This window comes from Dasypus novemcinctus, chromosome 29 (assembly GCF_030445035.2).
Source record: "Dasypus novemcinctus isolate mDasNov1 chromosome 29, mDasNov1.1.hap2, whole genome shotgun sequence".
NCBI classification, from domain to species: Eukaryota; Metazoa; Chordata; class Mammalia; order Cingulata; family Dasypodidae; genus Dasypus; species Dasypus novemcinctus.
Window position 1 is genome coordinate 28,186,434 of NC_080701.1, and position 14,637 is coordinate 28,201,070.

General features: G+C 39.4%; 1 protein-coding gene across 2 annotated transcripts in view; it reads left to right on the plus strand.

Annotated features, from left to right (window-relative positions):
* PSD3 (pleckstrin and Sec7 domain containing 3) overlaps positions 1 to 14,637 on the plus strand; it is a 483,258-nt gene that overhangs the window by 73,834 nt on the left and 394,787 nt on the right. The window lies entirely within an intron of this gene.

The following is a 14,637-nucleotide window of genomic DNA, read 5'->3' on the forward strand; positions in this document are numbered from 1 at the left end:
GTGACCTAAATAATAAATATTTAGTTTTGCCGTTTTGTCCTATGTTTCAGGATGTTCAGTGCCCAGTAGGCAGACGGTGTAATGGGCACTACAATTTCATTTTCCGGAGACTGGTTCTCCAACAATGGGATCCCGGAATTCTTGAGTGGGTCCAGGTGGCGGTGTGGGGAATGGGGAGGTCTGGAGAATTACTTTCAGTGAGATTCTGGGAACAAATGCTTCAATTCGTTAAACGGTAATTATGCGCAAAGGATTTTGCTGAGCATGGTAGAGAGGGAAGAAAGGATTTCTGCTCTCCAGGAGCTTGCTTTCTACCTGGCCTGTGATGGCGGGGAGGATCCCCGGGAAGGAGAGGTCTGGCCTAAGGACTTGGAAGTTGGCAGTTGAGCTAGACTTTGAGGGGGGATTGTTTGGATTTGGGAGAGGTGAGAGCAAGGAACACCGTGCTGAAGGAAAGGAAATGAGTTTTCTATCCTCTTATAAGAAATACTTGATCATCTTTTCTTAGAGTATTTGCAAACAGGAGATTTTCTTTTAAAAAGTCATTAAATTCCTCTTCGGTTAAAAATGCAACATATTCAACAGAACCAGTAAAAGAGAGCAAAATAAACGAACACTTTCCCAGCCAATTTTAATGGCTTGATGTATGTCCTTTCACAGCTTGCTTATATCCATCCACAAAACATACCACAAATACATGATTTTGTCTTGCTTGTCAGATATTGCATTAAAATAATATTTTTGTATCCAAAGAAGCAGAGTGATACCATGGAAAGCACTAAAGGTACATGGCTTGTAGGTTTTGCCACTGACTGGGTGAGTTTTTTTTTTTTACCACTGTGGTGGGCAAATCATTTAACCTCTGAAGCTAGTAGGTTCCGTAGGTTGAGGGCATTGGGTTAATTGCTCTTTCAAGGCTTTGTAGCTCTAGCATCATATGGTTCCTTGCCTAGGCATGTGTTTCTATTACTTCTTCAATGATGTACTCTTACCTTCACATTCTGAAAATCTCTTTTATGTTCCATGAATGGATGGATCAGCACTGCTTTTGGCACCATTGGATGTGGGAGAATGATTAAAGCTGCAAAGCTAAAATAGTTTCATGGAAGTGAAATTCCACAGTTGAATGTTGTTTTTAAAAATTCAAGCACAAGAAGCTTGATTTGCAAATCTCAATAGGTTTTGATACTGTTCATTTATAACCAAAGAATGATAAATTTTTTACTATGTACATTGCAATGAAGAGATTCAATTTTGCTTTGAATTAACATAAATGCTAGCAATTAAAAAATAGGAAACCTTGGAAATCCTTATAGGCTAGTAAAACTTGAGGATTGGGGAAAAAAAGAAAAGAGAAAAACTCTTTAAAAAAGAAAACAGCTCAAGCACATAGAGATACTTTCCATCAGTGGTTGTGCTCCCTTTCAAAAACCTTGGTGTTTATATATTTGTTTGCCATCCCCAATGGGAAATGTTAGAATGGGATTTGACCTAGCATTATATTGAAAAATATATATATACCCAAGACATTACTATTTTGGAGATTTTTTTTTTCTATAGAAATCCTGTAAGGATTTTTCATACATTATTCCTAAATGAAGACTCTGTGGTAAAGGGTAAATTTCAGCCTTGGTTGAGAGTTGCTGGGGCAAAAACCATGTGAATATGAAAATTGTGTGTCTCTGGCCTCAGGATTGATTTGAGGTTCATCTGAGGTAATGTTGACATTGGGCAATTGTCGAAACAGCATTTCTTGGATTAGGAGGTGAGTAATCCTTCCCAATTTTTAGAAATTAATTCAGACATGGCCGAGGTTTAAGCAATCAGTGAAGAAGAAGCTGGTGATCAGTAGGTGACTGAAATTTGGTACCCTAGGATGTGGATTGGATTTAGGGAAGGCTTGAGATTTGGTTTAACCTTCTATCACCATGGGGGCAAGTATTATCAACTCCTTCCCTGGCAGCCTAGGCCAGCCACGGAGATCCTTGGCTTCCTTTCTCGAGAGCGGAGGTGTTTTCTCCTTGTACACTGCTTCTCAATTCTTCTTGCGTTCTTTTACAGTTAAGCCAGTCTTGCCTTATTTTAGGATTCAGATGAACTTCTCCAGCGCATTTGTTCAAAGTGGCAGTCCCTTGCTAGCTTTGTGGCTTATGGTATTATATGCAGACGCAGAGATTTCCTGGAAAGAACTTAGGCCAGGGCAATATTTTTTGAAAGAGTGTGCCCCTTAGCTCCTTTCCTGTGTTTCCATGTTATAGGACCATCTTACAAAGTCTTATTTCAGTAGCTCCAACTCTAGTCGTGTTAGCAGTAGTACAGCCATGGTAGTGTCAACCCCGGCGCAGTTTACCTTGGAGAAAAAGGATAATTTGCAACAGGTAGTTTGTTAAGCTATTCAGAGATCTAAATGACCGATGATCCGTGCCTCGTTTGAAAATAAGAAATAACTCATAACATTAATACTGGATCTTTGCATCTGCTAATTTTATTTATACCCAAATAGCACATGTTCCTGCAGTCCTTGCTTGGCATCCTAAAAAAAAAAGATGGTAAACAAATTGGGGCCTGGTGGGTGGGCAGGGACTTTGTTGACACTCCAGGCACAGGGGTGGCGGGCTGTTTTCTCGCTTGGGGACATACGTGATGGGAGGGAGCCACCAGCTCTTCTCTCCTTCCTCCACGTCATAGCCGTGCCCAGGTCAGGGCAGGCCACTCACTCTTCATGGCTTTATTAACAGCCAAGAGTCATCTGGTTTGAAACGCGGTTTCTCTGACTACAGATCAGTGAGATGGATCAGAATAATTTGTACCTGTAGATGGGATATTTTTAAAAGTTTGTTCTTGGAGTTAGGGGCAAGTGGGGAAAGTAACATTTTGACCTGAGCCTGGGCTCTTTTTTTATTTATAGTATTTTCCTGTGGGCCCTGGAGCCTCTGGGAAGCAGCATTTTCCTTGATGTCTTAAGTCCTAACTTTTGGAGAATGCTTACTTTTCGGTGATTTTTTCTTTAGCCATGGTGCGTTGTTATTATTGCAGCTAATATTTGTTGAGCTCTTGTGTCCTTTAACACGGATTATCTCCTCTGGTCTCATGACAACCCCATGAGGTCAGAACTGTCGTTATCTCCATTCTGCGAAATGAGGAAAGTGACGTCTGGAGAGTTTAAGTAACGTGCTCAAGGTCCCATAGCAAATAAACGGCAGAGCTGCGGTGTACAGCCAGCCAGTTCAATTTTCTTAACCCTGTTTTGCTTTTAGGTCTGTTACAGAAACTGAGCTATTTGGCTTTAATATTTTGATTCTGTGGGACTTTGGATCTGAAAATTCAATGATTAATTCATCAGGAGCCATTAATTTATCTATTTGTTGGTTTAAATAGTGGGAATTAGGGTTGTTGTTTGACTCAAGAGGTGGACATTGTGTAGTTTTCTTCCCAAAACACACGTTGTGTCTAAAGGGACCCCAAAGGATCTCTTGCCAGTAGTTCCCTGTAGCTATAAGTAACTAAGTGGAATTTGAAGTAAAGCAGATGAACAATTTAGAATTGAATATAAGGGTCACCTAATTTAACTTCTAATAATGTCACCTAAGAGTAGTGATCTGAACTTTTCTCCAGCAGTGGGTATTGCCCAGAGAAGGTGTCATTTCCTTATTATTTCTTCTCGTGACCTGAGGCTCAGAGGTCGTTGAGAAAAGTAGTTTAGAACAATAAGGAATGAGCCCAGGGTATTAATAAGATCAGGCAGCAGCTGCTCCCTGTTTCTTTTGCCTTCTGTTCCCAGACCTTTGCTAAGAAAAAGTGACTTATAGAAATGGAGCAGCTTGTTTCTTCCCATAGTTATTTAGTCTGTGGACTGGGGAAGTAGAAATTTTTAAATAGCAGCAGCTGTGGCTTCTTTTGTTTGGCTTCCAGGAGATTACTGGTTAAGGGCCAGTGGAACTGTTTTTCTCTGTATATGAAAACTTATACACTTTTTTGAAACTAGATTTTCAAAAACTCTTACTTTCCCATTTGATAGGTCTAGTGTGTACTGAGTCATAAGCCACTGAGGGAAGGGGAAATCTCGTTGTAAGAGTGAGCAGTGCAGCTGTGCAATTAAATGATTGCTGCTTTGGTTTCTATTATTTTCTAGCAAAGTTATATTAGAAACATGCTGAGAAATTGGCAGCAGGCTGTGTGATCTTCCACAGTGTCTCCCCTGAACTCCATTCAATTTCCTGAAAGCTACCAGCAGTGGGTGTTAAAATAAGCAAGACGTTTCTTGGGTCTGGAACTTTCCATTTGCAGACCAAAGTTCCCTTTGGGCAGATGTTTATGTTTTGCATTTGTAGTGGCTCCCAAGGGCCCATGAGCTGCCTACCCCACCAGCTGATGCTTCCTTCTCCCTATAAAAATCTCCTAGGTAGAAAAGGGAAATCTCATTGCTTTCAGTGAGCTAATATCTGTGAGTATATTAGGGCAGAAATGGGTGTACAGGTATTATTATGCTGTTCATTCATTCATTATCCATCTATTGATTCAATAAGTGTTGATTAAGTGCCTTCATGTTCTAAGCCCTGTGTTAGCCTCCAAAAAACCTTGCCCACTGACCTCCAAGAGCCTGCCAAGAATATTCTAAGGCAGTTGGGTCATACTTCTGAGAGTCACATTTACAGTTCACAATCAGTAGATAGTGAAACTCCTTTACCTAAGAACTTTAATTGTGAACTTCCACAGAATCAATGAAGTTACTCTCTGAAGCAGCCTTATCCAATGGAACAAACCTTTCCACTCTGATGGAAGGGTCCTTTATCTGCGCTATTCCATGCGATAGCCACATGTATCCATTTTCAGAGCACTTGAAATGTGGCTAGTGAGACTTAGAAACTGAATTTAATTAAAAAATTTTTCAACTAATTTAAATTTAAATAGCCTCATGTAGCTAGTGGCAACTGCCTTGGCCAGCACAGCTCTAGAGCAAAAGGCTTTAATAGATGGCTTTACCTGTCCTGAGCTGTCATTTACCTCTTGACCATCTGCATGCTCATGGTGCGTTTACTCCTTGGGTTTTACTAAGTTCTGAGTATTGTGCACATTTACCCAATCATGTCTGATAAGTGCAAAATCAGCAAGAGTTTATGGGAGGCATGTGATTTTAATGAAAATGAAAGTAGAGAGGAAATCATTGCAAGTGAGGAGAACAATGTGTTCTATAGTGTGAGCTATTCTGAAAAATTCTTGAACAAGTTGCCCAGTAGGTAACGTGCAGTTGTCAGTACTCAGCAAGATGGAGGAAAATATTTTGGAAAAAATGGAAGGTGTTTTGAGTGCCGTACTCAAGGAGTAGTATCAGAGTCAGCTATTGTCTTACCTTCAAGAGATGGCTGAGAGTTGTGGGAGGACACAAGGAAATGGTGAAAATGGGGCTGCTGATGGTTGCAAGCCATGGATAGTTCCACAGCTTCAAGCCCCCTTTAACTCTGCATAGCCTCACTGTAAGGATCAGGTGGTAGAGCTGGCTCTCAGAGGCTGAGGTCTTTCTTAGGACACCTTCAGAGCTGTCTGGGAGACCCGTATATTTTCAATGTAGGTGAAATGGATTAGGGAAGATGTCTGAATAGCATCAATATTGTCATGGAGAATACCTGATTTTAAAACTGTGTAAGTAGAGGTGCTTCTGTAGCATGGTTAGATTCAGAGAACACTCTTAATAAGACAGTGGAATAGAGAAAAAAAATTTGCTCTCTGTTTTCTTTAGTGACAAGTCTGAGAAGTAGACAGCCACATTTGCAGGCTCCAGGTTTTCTCGAGGATCAGTATATAGGAACAGCCTTGAGTGTAGCACGTGTGAAACCATGAGAGCATTTTCCCATTTTCCTTTACATTTGTTAGGTGGCCATTGGAATATATTCCAATTTTGAGTTATGATTAGATATTCTTACACAGCTTTATAAGATCTTGTAATGCAGGTGGTATCTCCATTTTCAGAGGTGAAATTGAAGCTCATGGAGGTTAAATTGGAATCTTGTTTTAACCAACTTTCATGAGATAAAATTCATGTACCACACAATTCACTATTTTGAAGTGTGCAATTCTGTAAGTTTTAGTATATTCACAGAGTTGTGCAACCATCAACTTTACAATATTTTCATCATCCCCCAAAGAAACCCCATACCTTCCATCCACACCATTCATCCTGTCCCCAGGCAACCACTAATCTAATTGCTGTCTCCGTGGATTTCCCTGTTCTGTACAAGTCGTGTAAATATCATCATGCAATAACTGGTTTTTGTGACTGGCTTCTTTCACTTAGCAAAAGGTTTTCAAGGTTAATCCATATTGAAGCATGTATCAGAATGTCATTCCTTTTTATTGCCAAATAATAGTCCATTGAATGGATGGGCCACATTTTATCTATCCATTTGTCAATTGATGGGCATTGAGTTGTTTCTACTTTTTGACTCTTGGGAGTAATGCTGCTGTGAACATTTGTGTACAAGTTTTTGTATGGACATATATTTTCATTTCTCTTAGATATATAGAGTATATAAGTATATATATACTATATACAGAATTGGTGGGTCAAATGGTAACTCTGTGTTAAACTTTTTGAGAAACTGCCAAACTGTTTTCCAAAGTAGCAGCACCATTTTATACCCCACCCATAAGATATGAGGGATTCATTTTCTCTACTTCCTCATCAGCACTTGTTATAATCTGTAATTTTTTATTCTATCCATCCTAGTGCATGTGTGTAAAGTAGTATCTTATTGTGGGTTTGATTTGCTTTTCCCTAATGACTAATGATGTTGAGCATTTTTCCATGTACATATTTTCCAGTTGTATATCTTCTTTAGAGAAATGTCTACTCAGGTCCTTTGGCCATTTTAAAATAAGGTTATTTGTCCTTATATTGAATGGTAAGAGTTCTTTCTGTATTCTGTATACATTGGATTGTCTTTTCACTTTCTTGTTGTGTCCTTTGAACTAAGTAGGGTTCTTTATCTTAAGCAAAGCATGAGAGGGTTTTAGCCCAATTCTTTACATACAACAGGCCCTCAAATATTTGTTGAAGTGAATCACCAAATGATTACAATGATTTGTACTCTTATCATTCTTTTTGTTTCTAGTTGGAAAATATATGGATTTAGCCTTTGCTTAAGAGCCTCGTATTAAAGGAAATTCTGGAAGCCATTTCTCAAGAGAATTTGTATGTTTACAAAAGCATGCACTCCTTTGGATTAGATGGAGAACTGCTTGAAAGCAGAAGGACATGCTATCTATAAGAACCCTCTTGATCTTTTTAGGTCCTTCAATTTGTGATTTCTGTAGTGTTTCCACAAGTTCTCTATAACAAGAATAGCCTAGTCTTAGATTTCTGGCATCATCTGAAGTTTCTAGTTCAGTAGTTCGAAGGTGTATTTATAAGTACCCAGCTGATTGTTAAGATCAGGAAAGATTGGGAAACTCTAAACCAACCGGTGGTTATATTGACCCTTTAGTGGCTTACCCTAGAACTTAATTCATCCATTTGAGTTGGTGTGGTCTCTAGGTCAACAAACATTCTACAATGAAGAAGATTACAAGGAGCTGATATAGCCAGGTTGGCTACTTTATTTACCTCAGCGACTCATGTTGATCCAAGGTAATACAAAATGGTTTTCCTTACTGTTGTAGAGATGGTTCCACTATACACATTTAACCTGAGGTCAGAAGCATTTTCAAGTCATCAGGTTGTCTCCACCCTCTTGAGATAAGATGTGTTTCTATTTTCTTACCATTGAGGGATCCCTGCAGCCTTCCCACAGCTACACACAGGTCCACGAAACACAACGGGAAAAAAAGGCCTGGAAAGAAAGAGTAAAATAGAGTGCATTTTACATAATCTCTATACTTGTTTTAAGTGTTTGGTCAGGGTCTCCTGTAGGATTTGGTAAGTGTGACATTGAACCAGGTCTAACAGGGGAGGGAAGGACTCAGTTGTCTGCCCTTTTAAAACCTATTCTGTCACCAAGAGGCAGTAGAGTGTATTGGGTAGCGTTTGGACCCGCTGGTCAGATTTGCATCCTGGCTCTACAGCCCACTGGTTGTGTGACTTTGAGCAAGTCATTTTAACCGCCCTGTTCCTCACTATGCTCATTCCCCATGGAGTACCTCACAAGCACCTAATAATGCTTAGAAAAGGCTCAGAACAGTGCCAGAAAAATAATAAGTGGGCAGTAAAGGTGACCTGATGGTAGGTTGTACTTAACCTGTGTGTGAGGCAAAGTTATTATTTGCCTTCTTGAAGTCACACAGCTATAAAATGGTCTTTCCTCTAGGCGAGATGTGTGGAAGCCAAGAGGTAACTTCTGGTACTTTGTGGTGCTTTGGCACACAGTAGTTGCATTATAAAATAGCCAAGATTTACCCACCTGGGAATATATGACTAGAGTAAATGCTCTGACATTTAATCTTGTTTTATGACTGCCTAGAATTTTCAGTCAGCAGAATTTTTAGGCTCATTCTTGTAAAAAAAAAATTTTTTTTTTCTGTTGACTTCACTGTGGAGTCTTCTTCCATCTCTTGTTTTAGGAGAAATGGAATATCCCCCCACTTACTTGAGAGGCTGTCAGCTTTCTTGGGCTGCTTTTAGAGCTCCAGGTGTGACTTTCATTCCAGCTCTCTTGCACATGACAACCTAGGGCACAAAAGATAAGGGTAACGTGTTACTCTGAATTTCGTCACCAGGGTGTCCCCTTTTGGCAGGGGCATCTGACAGAAGTAGATAAAGGTATGGGCTGTATTTGGCTGTTGTGATGTAGCCTCAGAGATTTGTTTCATTTGTTCTTTTGATTTTTATCATATTTGTTCATTTTTAATTCATTTCTTCCTACTTTCCTAGTGTGGCTGTGTATCATTTAATGCTCTTTCTTATATAGATGGGTTCTATTTGGGGAAAAATCTAATGTGAAAACAGCATAATATTCTAAAACTTTGGAGCTTAAGAAAAGGTATGTTATTTTTATATTTAAAATAAGTTGGTAGATTCAGGGAGATGAAATGAAAAATTTTAGGAGCACTACTATGGAATAAATATATATAAATATAAATTAAAATAAATGCGTTTGTGATTAGTCAGTGAGAAATTATAATTTCACTTTCTTAACCTGAGTGTGTGTGCAAGGTGTTTGTTGCATCACAAATCTTACTATTTCCCAAATATTTTATAAATTTGATTTTGCCTCTATTTAGCAAAAACAATAAAAAAAAACAAAACAGTCTCAGTGGAAATTCCCTTATGATCATTTAATGTCTTCATTCCAAAGCATTCCATTTAGTTTTCATGGCAATGACTCTTTCTTATTATACCCTTATTTCATGGATTTACATTTTTAACAGTTTTACATTTCATTGCTTTACAATATTTAATTAAATCATATAGGTTCAGTAGCAAGCATAACCGGCGCAAATCAGTTTGGGAACAAACAGATGATTCTTGGTAACCAGTTCAATGATGGGAGCAGAATTTCGTGTGCTTGCCAGAGTCGTGATCACTAGCTGAGAGCACCATGTCTTAGTGGCCATCGGCCAGGATGTTTTACAGGGTGACTCTTCATCTTGGAGTGGTTAATTTTATTGTATATGTAAGGCCATATACAAAGGTACTGATAGAGTTTATGAAAATTATTGTTATAAGGCAGAGGAAACAGGGCATTCCCGTCATTTAGTTTAAATCCCTTTTGGCGTTTATCTGACAGCTCTTTGTGAACAAAGCTACTCCACTGTTGAATAATTTATTTCTTCATCTAAATGTTTGTTGACATTATTTTGCTTTCCTTTTACCTTGAAGAAAATTTTAAATTCCTTTGAAATGTAGTTATGGAAACAGGACCCACCATGTCCGTCTACGAAGCAATTGCATCACCAAAGTCTTATACAAGAAAATCGTACTTCAGGTTCCCTGAAGATGGATTACACCCAGATTTAATACATCACTAAAACTACATTAAGTGCTTTTGTACGTTGTGTCACCATTTCTTTTTTATCTGAAGAAGTCAAAGTCCATTATATTGCTCTGGCTACTTTTACCTGCCTGCAGGAAAGGTGTACATGTTGGAACCCATCTTTTGAATGTGTTCTAGTGACGCAGGATGTAGGGTTTTGAGAAATCCTGGCATTCTTGGAGTGGTTTAGAGCATATCGCAGTTCAAAGAACTATTTCTTTACAATTGTTCAGATTTTGAATGAGGTTAATTTAATTATCAAATTGGAACCTCTTTGCTTTTTCTACGGTATCTGAATATCAGATCAGGTGCAGCTCTGCATGTTTTTCATCTCTCATTTATTCATATACTCGCTCACAAATATGTATTGAGCGTCTCCTCTGTACCGGGCATTATTTAGGTGCTGGGGATACATTGGTCAACAAAACAGACAAAATCTTTGATCTTGTATAGTGAGACAGGCTGTGTGTGTGTGTGTGAATGTGTGTATGTGTAGTACGTTGACAGCGTCAAGTACTTCAGACAAAAATAAAGCAGGGAGAGAGGGTGGGAGTGGAGGGAGTTGAAGTTTTAAACAGGGTGGCCGAGGACAGCGTCACCGGGGTGGCATGTGATAAAAGGCCTGAAGAAGGTGGGGGTGTCACTGGCTGTCTTGGGGGAGGAGTGCTCCAGGAAGAGGGGACAGCAAGTGAGAAGCCCTTCCATGAATTGTAAGACCAGTGGGGCAGGGTAGAAAGTTCCTGTAGGGCTTGTCCTTAGAGTGAGCAGAGATGCCAGTTAGAGAGTTTCAAATAAAGATGTGTCCCCTGAGAAACAGACTGCGTGGGGAACTCTCCTGTGGACCTTCGCGCTGTGAATGGATTTTAGGAATAGAAACATTTCAGTGATGCGTACATTTACTTCAGTTTTAAATTGTGTGATTGAGGCATAGTGCTCTTTTATTGTAAAAAGTAGGATTGCTTGAGTTATGACATAAATGTGTTCTGGAAACTTGAGTGTAAATGAATAAGTTATATCCCGTTTGTCATTGTTTTAAATATACATTTCAGAGTCGCTTTACCTTTATGTCTGATTATTCTTCAATTTAAATAGAGTCTCCACATTTTCTTTGCCCAGTCCTGATTTTGGGGGAAAGAAGAGCTAATAATATGTAAAGCAAACCTTCAGTGCAATAGAAAACTAAAGTTTACAGCCTGAATGGGGGGAGATAAAGTTCTAATACTATGAAATATTGTAATTTATTCTTAAGATCGACGGTAGTAGCAACTACCATTTACTGAGTGATTCCTAGATGCCAAGCCTTAAGATCTTATATCCATTATCTCATTTGATCATTCAAATGATCCTTTATGGTATTATTTTTCATCAGCAATAAATAAGCACTCAAAGCAGTGCTACATAATGTGAAACAGACTCTGTCAAATTATTTTATTATAGTATCACATTTTAAGAGACGCAGTAAGCATGAAAGGATTATTATATAGGTGAGTGGTAAGAAAATAACGTGATATGAGGAGAGGTTGAGGAAACTGTCATCTTTAACTTAAAGAAGTGAATGTTTAGTGAATGTAATAGTTGTCTTTAAATATTTGGAACAAGGAATATGATCTAAAGAGAAACTTGATCTTGGGAAAAGGCCTACTGTTATTTTCTTTTTCCAAAGAAAACAGAAGAAAACCATATAGAGTAGCAGATTTTTAATCAAAAGTAAGAAAATAACTTTCTAACAGAGTTGTTTGAAAAACTAAGCCAACTTTCCACCTAAGAGCCCTTGGACAAAGACTGCATCACCAGGTAGACATTCTGGATTAAATACTTGAATTTGGAAGATTTGGATTATAGAAGGACAGAGGAATTGACCGATGGGTGAGTTGTCTGGTTGTTCAAATGAAAGACCCACTTCTTCCTAGTTTTGAGGCTTTGTGATTTTCTAATAAACTGTGTAAAATTAGAATTCTTTTTGCAGTGTAAATGATTATTAATACTATCTGAGTTTTTTTTTTTTTTTTTTTTTGTAAACTAAGTTTGTTTTAGTTTCCTAGGCTGCTTTAAGCAAATGTCATGAAATGAGTCCGGTTAAACAATGGGAATTTATTTGCTCAGGGTTTTGAGGCTGGGAAAACGTCCAAGGCAAGGCATCATCGAGGCGATGCTTTCTCCCTGAGGACTGTGTCGTTCTGGGACTGGCTGCCGGGGATCCTTGGTTCCTCTGACACATGGCAGCGGGTGTGAGAGTCTTCTGGGCTCTTCCTTGTCTTCTGGGTTCTGTTGCAGCTTCTTGCTTCCTGTGGCTTTTTCTTTCTCATGGCTGAATTCACTAGCTTATAAAGGATTCCAGTTATAGGCTTCAGACCCGTCTGGATTGGACTGGGCCACTCTGCTGGTACCCAAATCTATTTAGCAAATAACACGAAATGGATTGGTTTAGACGTTGGTAATTTATTCCCTCATAGTTTTGAGGCTGGGAGAGTGTCCAAATCAAGATATCATCAATGCAATGCTTTTTTTTTTAACATAAAAAGGTCACCTGGCATCATAATACATGGTAGTGTTTTCTGGAATCTTCCTTCTTTTCTGGGTTCTGTTTCAGCTTCTTGCTTTCTGTGGCTTTCTCTTTCTCATGTCTGAATTCATTCTACTTTTAAAGGACTCCGGTAAAAGAATTCAGAGCCATCCTGATTGGACTGGGCCACACACCCTTATCTGAAGAAACCTCGTAGGAATGGATTAAACTTAAGAACGTGTTTTTCTGGGGTATACACACCTTCAAGGTACCACAAGGTTGTAGATTGTTATTTAATAATAGAATGTCAGAGCCAAAAAGGACCACAGAAATCATGAAATTTAACTTCCTCACTTCACAGGTGAGGAAAATGAGAGAGGAACTTGGAGAAAGTAAATTAAGGACAGAGTTGGACAAGTACTCAGGTATCAACTTACTGACCATTGCTTTGCTTTTTCATTACAATTAGTAATCCATACATGAAACAGACTGAACCACTTTTAGCAAATTTTTAAAGGTGCTCTTAATCTCTCCAGAGCTAACAGAATGAAGCTGCCTTAAATTCACTTTGTTCTAATTAGGGCATACTTGAGTCCTTTTTATGTCATCTGAACTTGGAACTCCACGATTTTCCTAAAGAAAAATTTTCTGCTTCCTAACCTTTATTTAACACCACCGTGTTTTGTTTCCCTGGAAACATATGCATTTTTGCATTGAAAGCAGAAAGACATGATACATTGGCTCTGAGAATTCATGTATTCATATTAATTCAACAAATATCAATGGAGAACCTTTTTTAGCTAATCATAGGTTCTAATAAAAGGGATGTAAGAACAATGTTTAGGAAAATTATAAAAGACTCCAATTCTAATACTTTGGGAGGATAGGTTATCATATATTCCAAGGGAAGGCCCAATGATAGGGTGCTGAATTCTTGGGGTTGTCTGCCCTGCCGTTAGTGTCCAGATGTCTCTAGAGCCCTCAGGAGCCCTCCTTGAGGCACTGTTTACTGCAGCAGTCAGTGAGATCCTCCTAAAACGTGCATAAGGGAACCTCTGGAATGACCTCCTGTCTCACTTTGAAATCTCTTAGCCATAAATACTCATTTGTGTTTAATATTTACCCCTTTTGGTTAAGGTCTTTTTCCAGATGCATTGCTAATTTTTACTTGGTAATAATCCCTTAGTGCCAGGGAGGCTCATCTTTGGGAGTCATGTCCCATGCTGAGGAGAGAGTAGTGAGTTTATTTTTATTTTATTTTTTTTAGCAAGTTGGTGTTTTATTTTATTATTTTTTAAAAGATTTATTTATTTATTTCTCTCCCCCCCCCCCCACCCCAGTTGTCTGTTCTCTGTGTCTATTTGCTGCGTTGTCTTCTTTTTCTGCTTCTGTTGTTGTCTGCGGCATGGGAATCTGTGTTTCTTTTTGTTGTGTCATCTTGTGTCAGCTCTCCGTGTGTGCAGGGCCATTCCTGGGCAGGCTGCACTTGCTTTCGCGCTGGGCGGCTCTCCTTACAGGGCTCACTCCTTGTGCGTGGGGCTCCCCTACGTGGTGGACACCCCTGCGTGGCAGGGCACTCCTTGTGCGCATCAGCACTGCGCATGGGCCAGCTCCACACAGGTCAAGGAGGCCTGGGGTTTGAACCGCGGACCTCCCATGTGGTAGACGATGCCCTAACCACTGGGCCAAGTCCACCGCCAGTACTGAGTTTATAAGCTGAGTTTGGTTTAGAGAGAGGCAGCATAGAGCAACAAGGAGGCTTTCGGGAGGTAACTCTTAGGCAATATGTAATACTAGGCTGTTTCAATTTCACAAGAAAGGTACAAGCATCATTGTCAAGGGCCTGGCATATTGGTCTGCCCTCCTATACTAGGTACTGCCTGTGTTCTCTAGGGATTCTTGCCACTCTATTAAAGAATGTTGCAGGACTCCCCAGGATGGGAATTCAGTATTCTTTTGATTATTGTGTGGGTCTCCATCCAGGAGACAACCTCCCATGACCACATAAACACACTCATATTCCACAGAAGCATGCCCCAGATACACCAGTCCCTACACATTCCCCCACCACCGACATTCCATACCACTGATCTTCCCCTGCCACAGTTGTGACTCTTCTGCAATCCAAAACCTACCCAAAAACAAAGTGAAAAAAAAAAGTAAACAAAA